The sequence below is a fragment of the Pocillopora verrucosa genome, chromosome 12 (assembly GCF_036669915.1).
Source record: "Pocillopora verrucosa isolate sample1 chromosome 12, ASM3666991v2, whole genome shotgun sequence".
Classification (NCBI taxonomy): Eukaryota; Metazoa; Cnidaria; class Anthozoa; order Scleractinia; family Pocilloporidae; genus Pocillopora; species Pocillopora verrucosa.
In genome coordinates this window covers 11,147,289-11,159,426 of record NC_089323.1, presented here as the reverse complement: position 1 = coordinate 11,159,426, position 12,138 = coordinate 11,147,289, and the positions used below count along the sequence as shown (strand labels likewise).

At 38.3% G+C, this 12,138-nt stretch overlaps 1 non-coding gene across 1 annotated transcript; it reads right to left on the bottom strand.

Annotated features, from left to right (window-relative positions):
• Positions 1 to 8,411: 8,411 nt before the first annotated feature.
• On the bottom strand, positions 8,412 to 8,484 carry Trnaa-ggc (transfer RNA alanine (anticodon GGC)). Its single transcript has one exon. It is a non-coding gene; the product is annotated as a tRNA-Ala (tRNA).
• Between the last annotated feature and the right edge of the window lie 3,654 nt (positions 8,485 to 12,138).

The following is a 12,138-nucleotide window of genomic DNA, read 5'->3' as shown; positions in this document are numbered from 1 at the left end:
TCAAAATTAGTCATTTAAACACCCAGGATTAACTAACAGATGGTTTTTCAATCACTGAGTAAAATTTATGACGTGTCAGGGATGGGGATGGTTTAGGCTTTTCCTGCAATTCCAAAATTCCACTTTTTTCCTGCAGGTTCAGCTCACCAAAATTAAATTAGTACTAATCTTCAAGGCTGAAGTTCAGAAAAGAGAAATAAGAAAAGGTATTGCATTAGTCGTGCAGTATGTACGTACCTCGAAATTCCCTCGATCCGACTATCACACTAAAACTGTGAACCTCTCGAGATTAGCGCAAGGGAGAAGTGAGCTTCATCAATAAACCTACACCCAGAAAACCCCTTTTCGGATCACGTGACTATGTGGGTTGCCCAGACTTCTTACAGACCGAGTGACGCATTCCACGGCCTAGCGAGGGGTCAAATTAATATATTCAATCAGCTGTCTGTGGAACTTGAAAAATCAGTATCATGATATTTTGTAGTAGATCACTGAGAAAGGATTGTTTATATCATTAAAAGAGAGGGTTTAGTCTATTAATGCTTACAGAGAGCGTGTAGCCGCCATAACCAGAAACATTCAAGTTCCTCAAGTTATGGTAATTCTATTGTTTCGATTCGGAACAAAAGTAATGTCTTATCGTCAATTTAATTAATTTGTGTTTAGATCAATAGTCCAATTTGAATACTTAATGAAGGTGCTTTGTGCCTTGAAAGAGAAAAATGGAAAGTGAAAACTGAACCTTACTTAATAATATAGGCATATGTGGAGGATTTTCAGCGATGAGCAGTTTTAAACACGTTAAAACTGCTTACTTTTGCCATTGTTTTGGTTTAGAAAAACCGGTAATTACAAACCAATTTGACTCGGTCTAAGGACTTTTCTTGTCAACAATGCTATTCTAGAAGCAATCTTTTTAACTCACCGACTCCCACACAAATGCGGTTGTTACAAACTTAGAACTGGAACAACGTCATTTTAAACTTAATTCCTTTCATATTTGGACCAAAATAGATCAGTTTGATATCCAATGGATTTTTTGTGATTTGAATAGGGATAAAGGAACAAATAACATAAGAACATTGTTCTACCATCTGTGATTTGAAATCGGTGGAGCATCGACCCAACAACGCTAAAAAATGCTTATTTCTGTCATTCCTTGGGTTTGAAAGTATCGATCATGAGTGTAATTAAGAAAAGAGTTAAAAACTTTAGGAAGTGGAGACGAACGGATGTGATACGGTTGGCAGAGTGTGTTTATTGAAACTGACACCCCCGGTCTCCCTTGGCGGGAGGAGGGTATTCTCGAAGCCTTTCTTTTTGACTCCCACTCATCCATATGTCGCATCAAACGTACAAAAATTTACGTCATTTTGGACTAAATAACTTATATTTTCGATAACCGCAAAAAGAGATCAATTGGATGACAAATAAAATGATTTTGAACTCAGTGCGGGGAAAGAAGGAACAAAAAGTCCAATTAAATTAGAAAATCGAATCAATTCGTGTTTTACGCGCACCTACGTGGATGACGTTACACTCTCAACCGTTGACGTATGAATCAGGACACGGTTTGTGTAAGAAAAAGTTGTTTAGCTCAGTTCGAGTTAGTTAAAACTTATACAACGCGCGAAAAGACATAGATAAGAAGCATCGAAGTTCTTTTTGTTGCTCAAGTAAGAAGCGAACTTGAGCTGCATGAAAGCAAGAGTCAACTTCTTACGCGTGGTCCTCGCGCGCGTGTTCGCACAAGCTCCCAAGGATAATGGATTTCATCGGAAAAGAGAAAGCTGCACGCAATTTTAAAAAATTTGGAGAAGGAACTCGCAACTGAGCAATAATCGTCAAACCTCTCGACAATCTAAGGAAGAAAAAGTGGATTTTCAGGTTTACAGAAGGAAAACAAGAGTTAAAGACAACCAACTCCTATATCAGATACGAGCAAATGCGTCTTCTATCGAACGCACTTGTAAAAATGGTCCATTTGGAACCTTATGTAAGTCGCACATTTTTTTCCTCGTATATTTAATACTTGAATTTCTGAAAATTGTTCCACTCCTTATGGAATTATCTGTGTGTCAATTGACATTCACCATGGAGAGATATCTCTTTTACGCTGCGGCACGAAGACTCTTCGCCCGCAAGAAAAGTCGAATCCTTGAACAAAGCGAGTCTCTTTCAACTTAAGTTAAAGCCTTCAGAATACTTACAGCTTTATTAGAATTAAGGTAAAAAATTGAATCACGAAGCTCAAGAAAGCCTTAATAAAGTATTTTCATGAACGTGTTAACAGTTTACATGATTTGTTTACCATGCCAGCACTGTTACCCCAAATCAGACATTCTCTGCGGTTAAAAGATGCTCTAATATGCTGTCTGAATCACAAGTCACTGTTTCCATGTAAGATTAATGTCGCGAGTTTCGACTCACTCGCTCTGAGTTGTGTTTGGATTTTATTCTCCACACTCAGTAATTTAAGCGATCCTTTCTAGTGTTATAAAGGGATCAAAATTTTGAGGATGAGGGTGAAATGAGGATTCGCTCCTATCGCAAACACATAACTGCTGCATTTCCTTAGATGATTTCTGCAGACGATATGCAGTTTGCGTGGATTAGAGTCCTGTTATCTCAAGATCAAAACAGTCATTATAGCAATAGACACGCAGTGTTAGAGATTTGTGACGCAAGATAGCAGGTAAAAGTTCTCACATGTCTGTTCTTTTACAGGTCTATGCTCAGAAACATAACCTTAAGTGCGTGATGATAAAATATTTAAGATGTCTAAGACCTCAATAATTAATGAGGTGGAGAGGCAGGGGGGGGGGGGAAGTCTCCCACTTCCCCCAACCAATTCTGCAGCGTTTCTCTCCCAGTTCCTGTCTATTCCTCTCCCGTCCTCCGCATCCCGTAACTCGCTTCTACCCTATTTCACAAACTTCCTGCTTTCCGATACAACACAGGACTGAATGGATGTCATGGAATAGAGAGCCCAACGCTCATCAGCTTCCCATGAAAACTGAATAAAAGCGAGAAAATGATTTCAGGTGGTGTTTCAGTGAACCTCTCAATAGAACCACAAAACAAATGGAGAAAGTTTGCACCATTCATTACAATTTTTCCCCTATCGATATAACCGAGACTCATACAGAGGGTCTGAGGAGAGACAGAAAGACAAGAATTCTTTCCAATTTTTACTCCAAAAGGTGACATCGACTTTGTGGGCCAAGATTTTCAGGGCTGCCTTGATTTACAATGCATCTTTGACAACGTCTTCTTCTTATCCAGCGGAATACCGCACATTCCTTACAATACTAACATTGTTTCCAAACCTTTTATTGGCATGTAATCATGATAATTACATTTTGACATGACTAAATTTCCTTTCCCAACAATAATACGCAAGTTATCTATGCTCACGTATGTTTTAAAACAACGAAGTATGTTGTAAGTTTCGTCACGGGTGTGATGCGAAGCAAAACTTTTCGTCACCCACGAGGAATTGTACTCCGATTATGAACAATGCTTAATTAAACGACCAACGATGCCAAACTTACTTAGAGTACCAACAACCTACTGTTTCTTCAATTATTTCCCTCTTTCCTTTTTCGGTTTTAAAAATGCTCATTATAATGCTTAAAATTCTTGCGTAACCAACTTAGAATACCAAAGTTGCAAGAAGCAAATACTTCGGCTCCATCTCGGTTCAACCGGAATACTACAATGACAAATATCAATCTAGTTTCCCGCAGGTAATCTCCTCTGGGGTTACCTTTGAAAAGGATCTCCATCCTTCTGCTGTCTCAAGCTTATAATTTACAATCGCTGAATCCTTGACACATACGTATGCCCAAGATTTCGGTGCCGGCCCCTACGGGAAATAACCGAATGTTCTCAAAAAGGGAAGTATAATTCAATGCAAACAATGGAGGATATGATTTATAAAGAAAGAAAATTCTCAAGTTCATGGACTTTGGACACTGAACAATTAAATAAACTCCACACACAGACGTTTTCAGCAATGAGCTCACAAAGGTATTTTTTCAACTTCCCGCACTCTGTTGCAAGACACGACAGAATGGATGTCATGGAATAGAGAGCCCAACGTTTGTTAGCTTCCTATGAAAGATTTCGGTGCTGGCCCCTACGGGAAATAACAAAATGTATTTAAAACAGGAAGTATAATTCAAGGCAAACAATTAAGGGTATGATTTATAAAGAAAGAAAATTCTCAAGTTCATTGACTTTGAACATTGAACAATTAAATAAACCCCACACACAGACGTTTTCAGCAACGAGCTAACAAAGGAATTTTTAATTCCCGGGGAGATGTCATGCAATGTTGATTAAAAGTTTCTGCAAAATTATGAGTGACTGTTTAATGACACATACTGGTGTTATTTGTACACTTAAAAATTCCTTAACTCCATTTCAGATTTCAGTGTCTAAAGTTGAGCATCTTAAAAACCGGGTAAAAATTGTAAGAATATGATGATTTCGTGCCAGTGGACAGCTCGTCGTTTGAGCAAAATCTTTTCATCCTCTCACAGGTAAAATTATTTTTTGCTTGTTAGCTTTTTATTAGCCTCTTCTTTAGTTTGTTAGCTCTGATAGACAATTTTGAAGGGATTGATTATCTACAGAGCTATAGGAAAGACAAAGTAATGCATTGTAGTGCCTTATTTTCAATCAAGCCAAGCATAAAATTATACCCTGAATTTTTTTTCTTTCTTCTTCAATGTAAATAATTTTTATTTAGGGTCCACTTATAGGTTTATCAAAATTGACATAACTAGCACTTGATTCTCGGAGGGGCTGAAAAGAAAAAAACATGCACTTTTAGCTGGCAATGTTTTCATAATATAAGTTTTGTAGTTTCAATTATTTCACAAAAGAGAATTAACCTGGATTTCCCGGATCTCTCTTCGTCAAATGCAGGCCAAACAAACTCGTATCGGCCATAGCATGGTGGTGCTTCACAATGCATCATTCGATGATTCAACGGTTCTCTTGCCAGCCTTTAAACTAAAAAAAAAAGTAAAATTCTAGGTTATGTCCACCAGGGGTAGAGGAAATAATTTTCAATTGCAATCAACTAAGATTGTTTCTCAAAGGGATGTTTCCCCAGTTCGTAGCGGATATCATGGAGCAGTTAAACACTCTTCGCATGAAATCATCACCAATCGGTTCAAATCTTACCAAAAGCTCCTGTCAAATGCCAGCCAATATTGATAACGTTTTGGAAAGATTATCGCTAAAGATTACACGAAGAAGTGCTGGTTTATGTGCTTATGGTCAAATTGTACCTATTAAATTTCAAATGACACTTCGTAACATGAAAGACCTTTCATACTAGCTAGAAAAAGTAAAATAAAGCATCTAATTTCGTGCAGTATTACATAAAAAAAACCGTGGTAGATGCATTGGGTAATTTTGGGGTGACGTATTGAGAATCATTGCAGCAATTCTCTCAAATAGTTAGCAAAAATAACATCAAGTACCTGCTGTATAGGCTCTGACATCTATCGTCTGTACCATAATAGCGAGTCCAACTAGTTTATAAAAGTGAGCCTCTCTAGAGAAAGATTTTCCCAAGAGTTTTCAGGGGCAGACTTTGATTGGTTAAACTGAGATAAAACAGCGAAGGAACGAATCAGAAGCACTCCTAAAGAATACGTCAACTTGTATTGAAATTTTCAGCCTTTGTGCTGTAGATTCCGGGAAAAAGCTTCGCAGTTTTGAGCATATTCAGTGACTTCCAAAACCAGTTACTCTGACTGATCTTCAAGGAAATTTAAGGTAAGCAACCGCCCGTCCACTAAAAAGGTAGTTAGAACGTGTTCGTGTTGTTACTTACACTAATCATATGCATTAGCTCTTAAAGAAACTTACAACCGGCCGGGAACGATCTTGTTGTTCGACTGGGTGATTGTATCGGACCGTTCGTAGTTTTTAAATAAATTTGTTATCATTAACGATGCAGGTAATCGCTAACAACCTGGGCAATATTAATCAGAATTGCAAAAAAAAAATTGTATCTTTAAGTAATAGAGCTCGGAGGCCTCTTAATGTAGACCGATGTAATGCCGTTATATTGGTCTACTAATGAAAATGCATGGATGCATTTAAAAAAAAAGCATTTTTCAGCAAAGAAAGTGCATCTTTTTATTTATGGCTTTAAACTCCCAGTACCTTACAAGTCGCTGAGTAAAGTCAGGACATCGGAATCGTGTCATGCAATTAACGCAGTGAATCACGCGGTGTTGAGAAACTGAAGACAAACCGTCTCTTGAACGAATTTGTCTCCTCGCCTCCGCATTCGCTTTCTCCCAGACTTTCTAGAAGCAATTGCCTTATGTATGGAGTGTCAGAATGAAAAAGAACTAATAATCAAATCGATTAAAAGTCAGACGGTTCAAATATTAACCAACCTATTCACCACCTAAGTCATCAGTGCATTGCACGAGTCGATGATTCTATAAATTTTTTGTCAAAAGGCCGAGCTTGTATTTGCTTAGTGTGATTCAAGAATTGATACAGATATAAGTTGGCCGAGACACATTTCACTACTTTTGAGTGGATTTTTTCCCAACAACAGAAGTTAAAACTGAGTCGGAGTTGTTCATAATCATTTGTGTTGGTGAAGGTGCTTCATTAATAACTCTAAAGGAACAGTTTGATTTCAAATGCTAGGTTTGTTGGATCATTGCATTCGATCGTTTAACCGCCATCCTGAATTATTACAAGACGCGAGCAGGACGCATATATCAAATAAACAAAAAATAGTGCAGTTCGCTTTATTTATTTCAAATATCTGCTTTGTGTAGACGCTGTTTATCTTTTATCCACTAAAAAGTTTTGGTAAGGGATGTTTCTTCTTCCAAAAACAGCATTACAAGAATTTACGGCATGTACGAAAAAATATACTCGCAAACTTGTAATCCGAACCTAAGAAAAAAAGAGGATATACTGCATGCCGTTGCCGCATGCCCTGTTGACGTGCGTTTAGCTGAATCATATGATTGGTGCCCAAATATCAGTTCACTTACCAGAACCAATCAGAATCGCCGGACCTGCTTAAGTCATCATGCATGGTAGATTTTCTTATCTTCTCGGTATCTGTGCAAAAGAAGCTGAACAGACGATAGGAGTGGCTGTGCTCCCATTACTACAGTGCATCCTCTGAGGAATTTTTTTAGTACAGGTAAACAGTTTAAGTTTAAGACCAATAGAACCACTCATCCGTTGACAATAGTGTGAAATAAGGAAAAAACTGTTCATTTATTTCATTGGGGCACAATAGGGTACTTGCAATTAAGAGATAAATTAATATGTTATCTGGGCAGATTTAAACCATTCTAGATTGTATTCGATCTAAAAATTTGCGTAACAGAATACAGCTGTTACCTTTGAGTGGCTCGCATTATTAACTCAAAGTATCATTCTATCTGCTTTCCTTTACTTGTACATCGATTTAAAACAGCCTCGTTGGTGCCTCGATCGAATACTGTTTGCCAAACGCAAAGGTTGTATGCTTCTGTGTCTGCTGAATGTGTTGAGAATCAACGCATTTTAACGAAATAAGCTATAAAGTTTTCTATTTTGACAATTATGATGTATAGTGTTGGCCGCTTTTAGCTGCATATTTCCTTATTGTTGATCAATTCATTTGATTAATTTGGCAAAGAAGGAGGTACTAAAGCGTGTCGCCATTTATGATAAGTGTCGTTTAACCGAGTCAGAGAAAGCTTTCCATCTATTATTTTAATTCAGTAAGCTTTTCCGCTTAGAACTAAGAGTTACCTTAGGCGTAAGCACTAGACCAAGCAAAAGAAAACCATTTAATTTTCTTGCAATTGGAGTTCCTTTCAATTGAGTCACATTTCTATAATTGATCATGGAACACTGATTTGATTAACTCCACAAGGTAGCGTCTGTAATATGTCTGTCTGTCCGTCTATCTGTCAAACTGTAACTGTAGGTCAGTCTGCTTACAGGACTGCTGAATACTTCTTTAACTGTGGATCACTGACCAAACTGTTAGATTATCGTGTTAGATTGTTAGATTAGATTATCTTTGAGGGAAAAAGTCATCTTAGTCAGCTGAGCTCTAGGCTTTACAAAAGCTGAAGCAACTTAAAACTTGAATGATTGTATTTTGCGCCTCTTCTCAAACCCAAACTTTTTAAAAACTCTGTACACAGTGCCTGTTAAGATTGTACATACTGTACATGTATTTACATGTATTTAGCCCATAAAATAGAGTAATAGATACCTCCTATATCTGGTAATCAGATCTTTTTTTCTGACTTCTTCTGAGTAATGCACTAAACTAGTATCCGAATATGGAAGTGATCTTCGCAGTAATGAACACTACTCAAACAGTAGTGGAAATAAGCCATGAAAAATAATTCAGGCCTGTACGGGATTTGAACCCATGACTTTTGCGATGCCAGTGCAGCGCTCTACCAACTGAGCCAACAAGCTAACAGAGAGCTGGTCATCGTGTTGTTTTTAAATAAACCCGTGAGTTGATGAATAAACTCGTTCAATCAAGCTAGTTTCGCTAGAGAAAATCGGTTAAATGGACAAAGATTCTTATTTTTACAGTTTTGGGAGAAAGCCCCATAGGAAGTTCTGAGGCATGAGTTAAGATTTGAGATTAACAAACACTATGCAGCACGAGTGTCACTAACCGAGATGTTGATCACTGATTCTTTTCGCCTTCAGTATCTGAGCATAAAAGTCAATGTGATGATCTTATGTCCCAGTTATTATCTGAGGAGGATATGCGGAGACTTGCAGAACCTACACTGGGTGTGTTAGCCATAACCATAGAAGGGGTAAGTTTCTAAAGAAACTGTAGTGCTGCGTCGGCGGGAGACTATAACAAGGTAATTTAGTATTGTCAACTGAGTTGAAAACGCAAGTAGTAGGGATACAAAAAAAACCTGTTTCTGTTGCCATTTTTAAGCTTCAACTGCAGCGGAGTCAGTGCAGGCTAACAGCTCATTCACGATTCCACCAAAGCGTCACTTTGATTAAACTACCGAGTAAAGTAATAATTTTAGAGGGAATTCTTCTCTTCATACTTTGTGACGACTCTAACAGTGTGTTTATTCGTTCAGAAATGAACCTGGGTGGAAGCTAACGCAAGTTTCTTCTATTGATTACTGCTATGTACGGCTGCACCACATTCCTGTGTAGTATTCTAACATTATGCGTATTTCGTATCATATAAGGTATTTTTAATAGTCTGGGCTTCTCTCCACCCAGGAGTGTAGATGGGTTCCAGAAAACCATCACCTGACGAAATGTTGGGGGCGGGGGGGGGGGGCGGGAAACATCCCTTCCAGGGGGAGAGTAGCGGTATTATTTGTCTCTTCATGCCATAAATACAGGGATTAGATCTGTCGAGATGAGCCTTCGGGCTCATAAGCTAATTTTGCCTCACATGTTTATTTACGAGTTGCCACTGTTTCAAGTGCGATGTCCATATCTGATGCACTGAGTCATTTGATGATCATTTCCTATATTCTCGTGACCGTAATTGTGACTCAGGGGTGATATTGTGAGGAGAAATCAGAAACTAGTTACTCTGAGAGTTCAAAGGCTTTAGGGCTCTGTCCACACTTCTCAGTGAAGGTGTTTAATATTTCCGTCCATGAAAGTTTTTGGGGTGGTTTACAGATCGTTCACAGACTGCATTAACATCAAGAAATAGTTGTGTCACCATAAACGTTCCTACTGGAAAAGCAACAGGGAGGCTAATGGATATAGGATAAATAAGCGACTGCTGCAAACTTAGTGCTGATATAAAAAATCAACACTCGTTAATAAGAGATGTTTCGTTGCTTTCCACATTGCTCGAGGGGTTCTTAATTTCAGAATCCGCTTTACCGCTTGTCGTATGTTAGACTGACGCCAAAAATACATCACAGGGTTAAGGGTAGAATTGAGAAAAAAAGTGTACTGCATAATACTTACAGAAGCCTTTTCTTACGAAAAAACTAGCGACAGATGTTGCAAGGTAGGGAAGGTAAAAAAATAGGAAAAGAAAGTACACCTAAAAATGTGGTCATGGCAGATCTTCTGAGCTGTTTAAAGCGCATCCCGTGGTCTGTATTGGCCGACATAACTTGCATCTGGTGAAGGCGTGAGTGAATTTGTGCCTAATGTCGAATAACTACTCTATAAACTTCATAATACGCAAAGAAATTCACGCTTAACAAGACAAAACACTACGATAAGAGCAAGGGCTAGATACAAAGCTGGCACTTGCCACACTTTCGCAATGGAGGAGAAAGCAGACACCGTCCATATCACAGCAACTGCAAGAGCTGTTTTGTTAATGGAGACAAGACTTTTGTACCGTAGATAAAATTTTAGATCAATCATCCAATCCAGGCCGATGGCTGTGACGGTAAGGAAGGACACACCACAGAGACAGACGCAACGTTGTATGTGGTCATAGTAACGGGATATAGTCTATCAAAGTTAACAACCAACTTCCTTAAGGTGTGGAAATAAAGAAAGGTTGGATCAATAACCCTACTGTTAAGTCCGAGACTGCGAGGTTGCACACTAGCATTGTGGCAGAAGTGTGCAAAGAGGTTGTTTTCCAGATGGCGACTAAAACCACGCTATTTGTGACAACTATTAGAGGGCTGAGAGGAACCTTTAGTACTATCAGCGAAATATCCAAGGCGGACATACTGTTGTCACACGATCTGTCCGTAGAATCGGGCTTTAAGCTTGTATTCATGTCCATAATGTTGTTCTTTTCCTCTCACTTATAGAGAAGCGAAATTATGTTGATCTATTTTATTTCAAAGGGAGGGGATTTCTCGAGCAGATACAGGAACCTTTCTTTCTGATGTAAAAGAAGGGGTGGTTTACGAAAAACTGAATCCCAAGTTAAGAGTTTCACAAGTCCCAAACACAATTTAAGCCATCCATCAACGGTTGTGAAAGTGTGCAAAATAAGTAACATACAGATATGAAATTTGGCTTAGTTTCTCCCCCACCCCTCCCCCCTCTCTTTACATAGGAAAGCCTGTTGACTATTGACAATACGCCGCATGGACCTAAATAATACATTGTGACTATTAGAACTGAACTCGATCCGAGCAAAGGGGGTAAGCTTCTAAAGAAACTGTAATGCTGCGTCGGTGGGGGATATTACAAGGTAATTATATTGGTTTTAACAAACTGAGTTGATGATGCAAATTGGCTACAGTAATGCCGGAGTTTCTAAAGTTTCTAACGGTGTGTCTATTCCTTCGTTTAGAAATGATCCTTGGTGCATGAGCATTTATGCAGAATGTGAGCGTTTTAACACAACCGATAAGTTTGAAAGTATTTAAAAGAGGTCCCCCCACACCGAAAAAAAGGAAGGAACTCAGAGGCCAAAGTTATCTCTGTTTCGTGCAATGAAGATTATTCACAGGCTCCTTGCGCTCACAAATTTTCTTCAGTCCTCATAGGGACACAAAAACGAGTCACTTTTCGATTTAAGCAAAAAAAAAAAACGTTTTCAGTTTAGTTGGCAACAAAAACGTGTGCATTGATGTACGTGTCCAAAGGGTTCAAGTGTAGACCACTAAATGAGGGTCTTAATGGGGTTAACTGTCGCCGTAAAACAAAATAAAAATTTAGGCTTTGAAACTGACAAATTTATAATGTTAGTCGTAAGGAAGTTAACCGTAAAATTTTTCATATCAACGATGTGTCACTAAAAGTGTCATAATCTTAAACTGGTATGTACCTTGTCTGGAATTACCCTTGTTGCTTGACTCTTACGGTAAAAGCAAGCGAGTAAATATGTTTCAGAACACAGTCCGAAGTTTTGGCTCGATGATTGGAAACACGATGAAACCGGAAGTGTAATATATATAAAGTAGTGTAATTTATACCATTATTTCATTGTTATTGATTAATGTTATTTTTTTTCTGATAGGCTATGCAGGGTACCATTTAATTTTTGGCTGTTACTCAGTAATACTATGGTGTTTCAAAGTGTAGCAAACCTCAGTATCATGTGAGGCTTTACGAGAGCTGCCGCCTGGCTCAATGAACACTATGTATTACCCCGTTTGATTTATTGAAAATAGTTCTGTCAAGGTAACAATTTATTTCAAA